Source organism: Cebus imitator, unplaced genomic scaffold (assembly GCF_001604975.1).
Source record: "Cebus imitator isolate Cc_AM_T3 unplaced genomic scaffold, Cebus_imitator-1.0 Scaffold145, whole genome shotgun sequence".
Classification (NCBI taxonomy): Eukaryota; Metazoa; Chordata; class Mammalia; order Primates; family Cebidae; genus Cebus; species Cebus imitator.
Genome location: NW_016107460.1, coordinates 205,438 through 217,967, shown reverse-complemented (window position 1 = coordinate 217,967; position 12,530 = coordinate 205,438). Strand labels below are relative to the sequence as shown.

Below are 12,530 nucleotides of genomic sequence, written 5' to 3'. Positions count from 1 at the left end.
GTTATTAGTAGTTTAAAAATATGTAATTATAATGCATAAAGAAGTTGATGAAATATTTCTATTTAATATTATAGTAAATTTGCAGAATTTACATTTGCAGTACTCTTACTGATATACTTTTTTTTCAAGATCATGTGGTAAGAAAGACTCTTGAGCACTTCTAGACAAACAAAACAATGGAGAAATTTAAAAGAAATGCTGGTTGATCGTTCTAAGGAAGCTGTATGGCTACAGTAACTAAGCCGCTATCTAGAATTCTTTGTTACGATATAGGGAAATAGTTTTTATTTAGAGGGTGAAGCAATTTCACCCTGTGTTTATTAGCCTGTCAGAACCAACAAGCAATAAGAGATTCTATATATGTAAGGAAAATTTTATTTAGAGATGTTTCTGTTACTATCCAATTCTGGCTCATATATATAAATAAAGTACTGTGGTATTTAGAATGGTAGCTTTGAAATGGCTGCATCAAAATCACCTAGTATGCTTTATAAAATACACATGCCTTTGTTGTTCTTCTGGAAATTTTGTTTCAGTTGATCTGGGTAAGGACCTGGGAATCTGTATTTTTAGAGTGTCCCATGTGATTCTGATGTACAGTCAAATTTGGTAATTATCGTTTTAGAACACAATATAACCACAGTTTTTTTTTTTTTTTTTTTTTTTTTTTTGAGATGGAGTTTCACTCATGTTAACCAGGCTGGAGTGCAATGGCGCAATCTCGGCTCACCGCAACCTCCGCCTCCTGGGTTTAGGCAATTCTCCTGCCTCAGCCTCCTGAGTAGCTGGGATTACAGGCACGCTCCACCATGCCCAGCTAATTTTTTTGTACTTTTAGTAGAGACGGGGTTTCACCATGTTGACCAGGATGGTCTCGATCTCTTGACCTCGTGATCCACCCGCCTCGGCCTCCCAAAGTACTGGGATTACAGGCTTGAGCCACCGCGCCCGGCCAACCACAGTTTTTTTAAGCTACACAAAAAGCATGTGAAAATGAACAACTTCCACAAAACAGGTTAGAAAGTTAGAAATGTTGGCCGGGCACGGTGGCTCATGCCTGTAATCCCAGTACTTTGGGAGACTGAGGCAGGCAGATCACCTTAGGTCAGGAGTTCAAGATCAGCCCGACCAACATAGAGAAACCCCATCTCTAAAAAAAAAAAAAAAAAAAGAAAGCTAGAAGTTTTTGACTTAGAAGGCCAGCAAAAAGTATTTTTTTAGGTAAAAAATAATTCTTGACCTTTAGAATTGTTAAATTTGGGAACGGGTTTCCAAGGGATATGGAACTGGCATTCTGTGGATATTTTTAATAGGATAATTTCTAATTTGCTTGATATATTTTATAATTTATATTGTAAATATATAAATATTATATAAATAGAAATATAAAACATAAATGGATATATATATAAATAGAAAATATATAAATATATATATTTAGAATATGTATTCTAAAATATATCAAGCAAATATATATTGAATAGCCCCAAAAAATTCTGTGCTGACTGCAGTCAATCTGCAGTTACTGCTTAACATTATGCTGTGTTGAGGACTCTCCTTAGACCCCACATATGAGGAGAGAGGCTAAGAAGAGAGGAGCAGTTAATTTATATTATCTGTCATGTGTTTATCCCTGGCTTAGGAATTTTTATACAAAGGATTGTATAGTATTCTGGTATCCTTACTAAGCCATAATTCCTGATTTGGATGTCCATGTAATTAGCATTACATACACACACATCCCCCACCTTACCAAATGAGAGCAGTTTATAAAGAATTGGTGATAGTTGCACTTAATTTTCTAGACAGTTGCTGCAAAAATACCCTTCCAGAATGAATTCTTTAGGTTTTGAATTATGAAAGTATATTTTAAATTAATTTAGCAACAGTTTTCCTTGTAATACATAGTAACTTTGGCTGTGTATAAGAATAGTGGCAGCTCCATACATTTATATTTAGTTCTATATTTATGTTCTAGGTACTGGGGACACACAGATGGAATTAAGCAAGGCTAGAAAACGTATTATCTTTGAAGACAGGCAAGTAAATAAACATTTGTAATACATTAAGATAAATATCATGGCAGAAATAAACAGAAGGTTCTGAGACAGCATAAAGAAAGGAGTAAAGTGTTGAGGGAAGAGTAAGGAATTGAGCCATGGCATTTCAGGAAGAGGAAACAGTATGCAAAGGCATGAAGACACGAAAACAGTGTATCAGGAAATTATAAATTTTTCACCTGGAGTATGGAAAATGTAGGTAAGAAGAGTAGATGCTTGAAATGTAGTTAGGGAGCAGATGATAGCACCCTAAAGAGACAGGACTTCATTCTGTTAGCATTTGCAGGGAAGGTACTGAAGATTTTAAGTAGGCGAGTCACATGATCAGATTTGCATTTTAGTAAAGTTACTGTGTTAGCAAGGTGAAAGAAGATGGACTGGAGAGTGGTAATGTGGGAAGAGTTAGCAAACTACATGTAACAACCCAGAAGAAGATATGGGGAATGCCAAAACTTAGCTAGTGCTGGATAGGAAGGCAGAATTCTGAGAGGTTCAGTAGGTAAGCTAGGCAGGTTTTCAAAGATGATTTGGAGAAAAAAGGCAAAGTGTTTTGACAGGAGTCCTGAACGTAGTGTCCATGCTTGGTTTGAAGAGAGTTCTGTGAATTTACTGACATCATATCTACACATTATCTATCTGCGTGCACGAACATTCTTCTGGGTAAAGAGATCCATAGCTTTAATCATATTCTCAAATAAGTAAAAATACACTGGTTTAGTATTATTTTCCACTTTCCAACTTGGGCATCTATGTGGATATTTGGTAATGTTGACTGAGATGTGGGTGATAAAAGGAGGAGAAAGGAAGATAAAGTAATTGACAAAGTATCACTACGTTTCAGGTAATGATGTTTTAAAAGAGTTATAATTTAACATTTAAAACAGTTACCTGAACGACTTTCTTGCCTTTTAACGTTATGTTTTTGGAAAATATTTTGTATTTAAAAATTGAAATGAGCAGAATTTTATCTCTAGATAGTTAAAATTTTTTACTTTGAAGCAGATTTAAATAAGCCTTAAATCAGCTTTTAAAGTTTGTTTGAAATTTAAGAACATAATATGACCATTTAAAATTGCTTATTTCAATCATCGAAAATTCTACAGAATGCTAGGTTAAGAGCAGTGTGTGTGTGTGTGTGTGTGTGTGTGTCTGTGTGTGTGTGTGTGTGTGTGTTACATTGTGTACTAGTGTCTTAAATTAGAGGATACTAGTCTAATTTTTTATTTAAGGCTATTCATAGATGGGCAGTCTTCTGTTAAACTTAGCCTGTTTGGGTGTTCATGCTTCTTCACGTCAGATTACAATTTCGAGAGAATGAAAATGTTGGGTATATGGTCTCCTGAACTATGGTGCACTCTTGTAAATAACCCTTAGGCTCTTAGCCATTTATAAATACCTTGATTATACTTATTTAGCTGTATTTCCATAGTTTTTATTTAACTTCCACTTCCAATTGTTCTTTTCAGATGTAATACAGTAGATATTAAACTTTTTAGACTTTTATGTTAGAAATAACCTTAGTGCAGTGACTAGAAAGACATTGAAACTATGTGCTTTACATCAAGGCAAGGCTGCATTTGGATCTAGACAAGGCTGTTTTGGTATATTTTTCCCCACGCTCTGTCTTTTCAGATTGAATTACTGATTTTCCCCCCTTTGTTTTGTTTGTTGTGGTTTTGATGTTTTTTTTCCTTTCAGCTAAAGGAGCAGCCCAGTGGTTTTCAAGAAGTGCCAAAGTGCACTGACTGTCTCATGATGACTGGTGCCTCAGGGAGGGTCATGATTCCTGGATACAGGATCGACCTGATCCTGGATGTCACTTCAAGCAGTCAGATCGTGGGGAAAAGCCTTGTCTAATGGCTAGCCTTCCTCAAAAGTCTGATGCTAGTCATGTCGGAAGGCCTCAGAAAAAGCCTTAAAGGTGAGCAGAGTAGAGTGTAGTTCTCTCTGGGGGCTGTGGCTATTTGTTGGAGAATCTGATTCAACATAGAATGACAACCCTAACTGATAAATCCAGGTTCAACTGGAAATTAACTTTGAGCTTATAAATTGGTTGATGATGATTATCAGACCCTGACTTTTGAGTTAGTAGAAGCACCTTGCTAAACTTAAGATCTATAAAGGGAGGGACTTGGTATTTCCTGGGGCTCTTCATAGCTTTAGGTTGGTATCTGTTGTCTTAGACAGAAATAGCCTTGCCATCATAGCTAAGGAACGCTTTGGTTACAAAATTGCATTTGGTTGTTAAGTATAGATAGTTGTTTTTTTTTTTTTAATTTTGCTAGCAAGGTATTCTCTTGATTTGTATATTTATTAGATACCAATTATTTCTCAGGCAATTTGAGCTTCAGGGTTTGGAAGAATAAGTTTGCATTTGCTTTGTCTGTTATAATATACTTTTTTAAAAAACCATAGCTACCTTTGAACCAAGTTAGTATTTATGTAGGTCATATTTTATTGCATTCTATTGAAGACTATTAGTACTACCTGCATCATTTAAATGACATTTTTAGCAACAGAAAAAGATTCTCTAGAGATATTTTGAGTATTTTGGAAAAGTTTAATTTTAGGCCTCTTTCTCTATAATTTGAAGCACTTACAGAACTCAGTTATTCATGTAATAACATTGATTGCTAATAACCTTGATTACTAAATTTAAGTAAACTCTAAATCTTGTCCTAAGACTTAACTTTGTTTTTAAGTTGAACAACCTATACTAGTAAAGAAAAATAATAATAATAATACTGGGCATGTACCATTCCCAATGTATGCACATCTTTAAATTTAGAAATTATATATATGACTATTAATATTATGTTGAAAACATATACAAGAATAGAACTTTAAAAAGATGATATGAAAACATTTATACAAAGGAAATTCTGATCTTTGCTTCTTGTATAACATGGATCATGATTTATATTAGGGGTCAGCAAACAGTTTCTTTGAAGGGCCAGATAGTGAACATTTTAGGTTTTTCAGCCTGTATGGTATCTGTTGGAACTACTCCACTGTTTAAGGACAAAAGAAGCTGTAGACAGTATGTCAAATGAATGAGTGTGGCTGTGTTCAATAAAATCTTATTTACAAAAAATAGGCTGTGGGCTGGATTTGGTTGGTGGACTATAGTTTGCTGTTCTCTGGTGTATACCCTGTGTTGTAGACTACTGCTTTGACCTTGGAGTTGTATTGTACTACTTCTGTTAGATCCTTTTCACATTAGTTTTATAGAGTGGACTTTATGGAATTGATTTTTTTTCCTTTATGAAGAGGGTAGAATACCACTAATAGAGTGTATTCAGTTAAAGTGAACAGATGCTTATTGAACAGTGGAATTTCAGACACAGGGTTAGGTGTTGCTCATGACTTTGGTATGAGAGGCACAGTTATGGCATAGTGTAAGAAGTAACATGATTAAAGCACAAGCTAGTAAGATGGTACCATTGAGAAAGTAAGGCCGGAGCTGGCTCTGGGAAATGAGTTGGATTTTGAAAGGTCAATTCAAGTTTGTGAAATAGATGGTTGCAGAGATATAAAGGTCACCAAAGAGAGTTTGGGAGAACTGTGTTTACCTCAGTATTGATAGCTGGCAAAGTATTCAAGAAAAACAACAGCAGGAAATGAAACGCCCATCCTGTATTCTCTGCCAAGGAGCTTGGACTTTGCCTTATAGATTGATGGGAACCATTGAAGAGATTTTAGTAGAGGAGAAAGTTAATAGATTTGCATTTTAGAAAAATAGTGGTAGTAGTGTGGACTATACAGAGTAGGTTTTTTGGCAACTCATCTGTTTTTACTTCCTCATAAAAGAGGACATGATTGTTTGTAGGTTGATCTATACCAGGCATAAAATTAAGAATTTTGGAATGCTATTTAGTAGGAAAAAGGAATGAACTGGTGACATACTACAACCTGGATGAACCTCAAAAACATTATTCTCAATGCAAAGGACCTCATATAGCATGATTCCATTTATATGGAATGTCCATAAAGTCTATTAGTGTTTGCCTGGGGGTGTTTGGGAGACTGACTGCAAATGGGCACAAGGGATCTTTTTAGGTTGTTGGAAGTGTTCTAAAACTGCATGGTGGTAATTGTTGTACAACTGTTTAAGTTTACTAAAAATCATTGAATTGAACACAAAATTGATGAATTTTATGGTAGATAATTATACCTCAATAAAGTTGTTAAAAAATAAGAAAGACTTTACCTTTGTAGTTTGTTGGGGTAAAATTTTGTTGAATAAAGTATTTCCATATTGCAGGTTGTCAAATGATTGCTCTTTCCTCTGAACAAATATTGACCTTAAACTACTAGTAGTGAAAAAAAGTTTTGGTTCTTTAAGACTTGAAGGTTACACATTGTAACTGTGGAGTGTAACAATAGAAATTACCAATAAATAATCAGGTTGGTATTAAGTTTTATAGAACTCATTTTGATTTTAATAATTTTTTTGAGACAGGGTCTTGCTTTATTGCCTAGGATTTATTAATTTTCCTTTCCTTAATAAATATGAAGAAAACCTTCATTGCTTATATTGGATAATCGTATTAAAATTAGAAATAGCCTAAGGGAAATTTACCATTTTTTTTTTTTCAAGGAAACATAGTAAAGAAAAAGCTGATATGTGATGGTTTTAAATGTATAAATTGTTTCCTCATAATCTTAGCAGTTGTAGGAAATGAATAAAAAGAATACAAGACAATTGGGAAATGGTTAATTTCATTCAACAAATGTGTATTTAGGGCCTACCATGTGCCTAGGCACTGTTCTTAGAAACAGATTGTGAAGGACTCTTACTATATTACTTTCTTTTATTCCTGGCTACCAAAATAATATAGGAGGTTGAGCTTAATCATTTTTTTAAAAATGTGTAAACTTAAATGTATAACTATTGTTTACAAGGTATTTTTACATCTCATGTAATTCTCAATTCTGTGACAGTGAGGAAAATGTCTTAGTAAGGCTGATTCCTACCTAAGAGACAGAGCTAGGACTTTACTGTTTTTTTTTTTTTTCTTCTTCCCTTTTTCCAAGTCCATTGCTGTTTACATTCTAGTGTGGGATTAAAAGTAAAAAAATAAAATAAATTAAAAAAAAAAAAGCAACTGTATTGTACCACATAAGGACAGTCATATAGGTCAATGAGATAGAATTGAGAGTCTAGCAGTAAGTCCCATACATTTTTATAGTCAGTTTTTGACAAGAGTCAAGACAGTTTACTGAGAAAAGAGTAATTTTCTGGCTGGAGGCGGTAGCTCACACCTGTGATCTTAGCACTTTGGGAGCCTGAGGCAAGTGGATTGCCTGAGCTCAGAGTTTGAGACCAGCCTAGGCAACATGGTGAAACCCCAGCTCTACTAAAAAATACAAAAAATTAGCCTGGTGTGGCAGCATGTGCCTGTAATCCCAGCTACTCGGGAGGCTGAGACGGGAGAATTGCTTGAACCCAGGAGGCAGAGGTTACAGTGAGCTGAGATCGTGCCATTGCACTCCAGCCTGGGCAACAGACTGAGACTGCATCTTAAAAAAAAAAAAAAAGAATGATTTTCTTAGCACGTGGTTTTGGGCCAGCTTAATATACATTCCCATGCAAAAGAATGAAATTGAACCTCTAATTTGTATACAAAAATTAGATCAAAATGGGTCAAAGACCCAAATATAAGGGCTAAAACTTAGAAGAAAACAGGCTTAATCTCCCTGACCTAGGATTAGGCAAGTTTTATACCTGACACCAGAGCACAAAATAAAAATAGACGGATTAGACTTCACAATTAAAAACTTTCGTTTCAAAGGATACTATCAAGAAAGTGAAAAGATAGTAACAGAATGAGAGAAAATATTTGCAAATAATTTATCTGTGAAGAGCATGATATCCAGAGTATATAAAGAAATATAACAGCATACACACACACACACAAAACAATTTAAAAATGGTGAAATAATTTGATTAGACATTTCTTCAGAGAATATATACAAATAGCTAATAAGTACATGAAAAGATGCTCACCATCATTAATCATGAGGGAAATGCAGATTATAATCATAATGAGATACCAGTTTATACCTGCTATGACATAAAATAAAAAAGATGGACAATTACAAATGCTGATGAGAATGTAGAGAAACTGTAACCCTCATACATTGCTAGTGAGGATGTAAAATGATGCAGCTGCTTTGGGAAATAGTTTGGTGGTTCTTCTAAAAGTTAAACGTGGAGTTACCTTATGGTAACTACAATAATTCTATTCTGGGGTGTATACCTAAAGAAGGAACATGTCTACACAAAAACCTATAAGTGAACATCATATTAGTGTCATTCGTAATAGCCAAAAGGTGGAAACAACCCAAATGCCCATTACCTGATAAATGGATAAAGAAAATGTGGTATATCCATACAATGGAATGTTACTCAGACTTAAAAAGTAATAAAATTCTCTCACATAGTGCAACACAGATGAACCTTGGAAACATACTAAGTGAAAGCCAGACACAAAAGGCCACTTACAGCAAGTTTCCATTTATATGCAGTGTCTAGCATAGGCAAATTCACAGAAGCAGAAATAAGTGGTTGCCAGAGGCTTGGGGTAAGGGTAGGATGCCAATGTATATAGATAGAGTTTCCTTTTCAGGTGATCAAAATGTTCTGAAATTAAACAGTGGTGATGATTGTACAACTCTTGACTTCCTGATTCAGCCATTCTAAATAAATGAAATGAACCAAATGGAAGAACTTGTGTCTTTACTCTTATACAGCCACACTATTTTCCTCTCTGGTACCTATCTTTATTTCCTTTTGCAACAAATTTAGACATCATTTCTATTATCTTCTTCCCTACCTCCTTTTTTTTCCTTTCTTTCTTTCTTTNACAGAGCCTTGCTCTGACACCAGGCTGGAGTGCAGTGGTGTAGTCCCAGCTCACCGCAATCTCTGCCTCCTGGTTCAAGTGATTCTTCTGCCTCAGCCTCCCAAGTAGCTGGGATTACAAGTGCACACCACCACACTCGTCTATTTTTTGTATTTTTTAGTGGAGACAGAGTTTCACCATGTTGGTCAGGATGGTCTTCATCTCTTGACCTCATGATCTGCCCACCTTGGCCTCCCAAAGTGCTGGGATTACAGGTGTGAGCCACCATGCCTGGCCCTCCCTACCTCCTTTTAAATCTATTACAGTCTGGCTTTTGATTCCACCTTTGTTAATAAGATCACTAATAACCTCCTTATCTTCCAAATCCACATTTGCTTTTTCATTTTTTTTGGTGATGTTTTGCCAGCACTGTTGAACACTCTTTTTTAAAGCTTCTCTTGACTTCTTTGTTTACACTTTCCTGGCTCTCCTTTGGCTTTTTGTTTTGTTTTAATCTCTGTCCTTGACCTTAGTTTATTTGCCTATCCCCAAATGTTACTGGTTTAATCTTAGATTTTCTTACATGTTCACCGACACACTCTTGGACAATTTCATTCATTCCCATGACTTTATCCATGTTCATGTGCACAGAAGTATTTGTCCTAAAAGGCTTGGTGACTCAAACTCTCAAATAGTTTGTCAAATATTAATAATTATGTGTCACTGTAGTAGTCCATTTTCACACTGCTGGTAAAGACATACCTGAGACTGGGCAATTAATAAAAGAAAGAGGTTTAATGGACTTAAAGTTCTATGTGACTGGGGAGGCCTCACAATCCTGGTGGAAGGCAAGGAGGAGCAAGTCATGTCTTATATGGATGACAGCAGGCAAAGAGAGAGCTTGTGCAGGGAAACTCCTGTTTTTAAAACCATCAGATCTTGTGAGACTTATTTCCTGTCATGAGAACAGCATGGCAAAGACCCACCTCCATGATTCATGATTCAGTTACCTCCCACTGGGTTCCTCCCACAAAATGTGGGAATTGTGGGAATTACAATTCAAAATGAGATTTGAGTGGGAAAACAGCCAAACCATATCAATCACCATTATTATTATTATTGTTATTATATAAAAAAATACGTAAATGTGATAAAATATAAACCTTGTGTGGATCTAAATGAATGGGACCCTGCAGCTGATAGTACAATCACTGCAACTTTTCTGTGAGGTTGAAATTTTTCAAATAGAGGGATTTTTAAAGAATTTTTTTTTTAAGTGAACAATTCTGTGCTTTAAAAAAAAAAACTCTCATACTTGTCAGGGCATTAAGTTGCTATAGCAGAAAGCTGTGGTTCTTTGTGAGTTTTTTATATATTCTAGGATAGGGAGATCTGTTTCGTATACCTTTTTTCCACTGTATCATTTCAGTTTGGATATTCTTGACTTTTGAATTGTTCTTGGAAATAATTAGAAAAAATTAGGGATTGAGATTGTTGGAGGGTGAAACCATAGGGAGAGGAAGGAAGTTGAGGAATTCAATCTTGAGTCTTTGAAGTACATATACTTCAAAGACTCAAGATTGTGTGTGTGTATGTATATATATATATATATATGTGTATATATATATATATATGTGGAAGGAAGAAACTGTGTGTGTGTGTGTGTGTATATATGTATGTATATGGAAGTTCCATGTATACATATATATACACCCACAGAGAGATACACACACTTCCATATATATTATATATATGTAATATATATATAAGTTCCATACACACACACACACACACACACACATATACACATACATACACACACACGGAAGGAAGAAACTGAAATGAGTCTATAAAGGTGTGATACCACTTACATATTTTCTTGTTATTATCTATTATGTTATGAATAGGACCTGCGGCTGTATTACATTTGAGAAACAGGATTTAAGAAATACCCACTCAGTTTTACCAAAAATGTTAAAATTTTATTTGCTTTTAAAAAAAGGTTTTATTAAGCTTATTTTCCATTTACATTATCCAAGTAAATCTGAATAATTGGGACTAGAGTGGGACTAGGTGTTGGAGTGACCACCTTTTCATTTATTAAATCATAGAAGGATTTAGCATAAGTTTACTTAGAATGTGTGCTTTCCTGCCCTTAACACACATACAATGCCTCTTTGAATGCATATTTTCTGCAACAAAGAAAAACAAATTGACAAACATCTAGTTGAAACTTCAAGGATTCTGAAAAGCATCTGGCAAGGTATATTTTTTGGGATATTGGTTCAACTTCTCTACTGGGGACAAAAATAGCTGATTTTAAAATACAGAAGGCTTTTCCTTTCACATCAAAGATAGAACTGGTTAGTAGTTAGGGAGGTGGGGTGGTTCTGCTCCAAGCTATTGTCTAAGGTTCCAGGTTTCTTCTACTTTTTGCTCTTTGCTTTCATCTGAATGGTTCATGCTGGTTTTACAGCATATGGTACAACTGGATTTCAGCCTGTGGGAAAGAGTAAAGAGTGTAGAAGGCACACAGCTTCCTAATATAAGCATGAGCTAAGACATAAATGACAGTTGCAATGAGAGTCCATCAACTAGAATTTGGCCACACTTAGCTCCGAGGCAGAGTGGAAACAAATCCCTGGTTTGGTGGCTGTGAGTCCAGTTAAAATTTGGGGGGTTAATTAGTAGAAGGAAGAAGGAGAGACTAGATGTAGAGGGACAGTTATCAGAAATTAAAGGGGTGGTAAAGAAAGTAAGCTTGAAAGCTTCTTTGCTTTCTAGTGTGACAGCTTGTTCTAAGCTTATCTTGTATATTTTTGCTTCAGGCCTGAAATCAGGTCAGGTTCCATGTATTAGGACATGGTATATGGAGACCATAGCATGGGTTTTTGAAAAGGGTGATCATTGCCATTGAGTTTCGTCATTTTCAGGCTTTTTTGGTACAGAACTAGGAAATTTTTTTTTTCTAAAAGAGAAAATAGGTCATGAGTTCATACTACTATTTCCATTTGACTTTTAAGGTAGGTGTTTAAAATGTACTGGTTAAAAGAATGTGTTTCTGTCATAAAGACCAAAGTTTGATTCCTGGTTCTGTAACTTATTAGAGGTATTATTTTTTTTGCTCATTTTGAGTTTGAGTTTTCTCATGGGGATAATAATAGCTACATCTCATGGTTGTCATATGATTAAATGAGATAAGTGCTCAGCAATTTTTACTGATTTTATTATTCTCTATCACAATGCAAAAAGGAGAGACACCTAATTCTTCTGAAAGGGGTTAGAGAAGACTTGCCCTTGAAGGTAACACTTGTGCCATCAGGGAAAATTGAGTTTTAAGTGGGTTATGGAGGGTTAGTGAGAAGAAATATCCAGATAAGGGACCCAGCAGGGGCTTGATCTGCATTTGTCAAGGCTGGTGCATATGATTCTACTTTGACCCTTTAAATATATATATATATATATATTTTTTTTTTTTTCTTATACTGTTTATCATAGTGTATAATTAAATAGTAGTTTGTGTGCTTATTTGCTTCCTGTCTGACTGCCTTTCTGCCCGGCAATGACAAGGAAGTACTAATCCTGTCTTTTTTTTTTTTTTTTTTTTTTTTTTTTTTTTTTT

General features: G+C 35.1%; 1 protein-coding gene across 2 annotated transcripts in view; it reads left to right on the top strand.

Moving 5' to 3' along the window:
• Nucleotides 1–12,530, top strand: part of INTS6 (integrator complex subunit 6) — a 90,402-nt gene that overhangs the window by 28,174 nt on the left and 49,698 nt on the right. The window contains exon 1 of one of the 2 annotated variants that reach the window (XM_017542452.1): nt 3,759–3,981. The exons of the other annotated variant lie outside the window; for it this stretch is intronic. The gene's annotated coding sequence lies outside the window, so the exon portion shown is untranslated. Of the gene's footprint in view, nt 1–3,758; nt 3,982–12,530 lie in introns of those variants that run through there. 2 annotated transcript variants of the gene reach the window in all.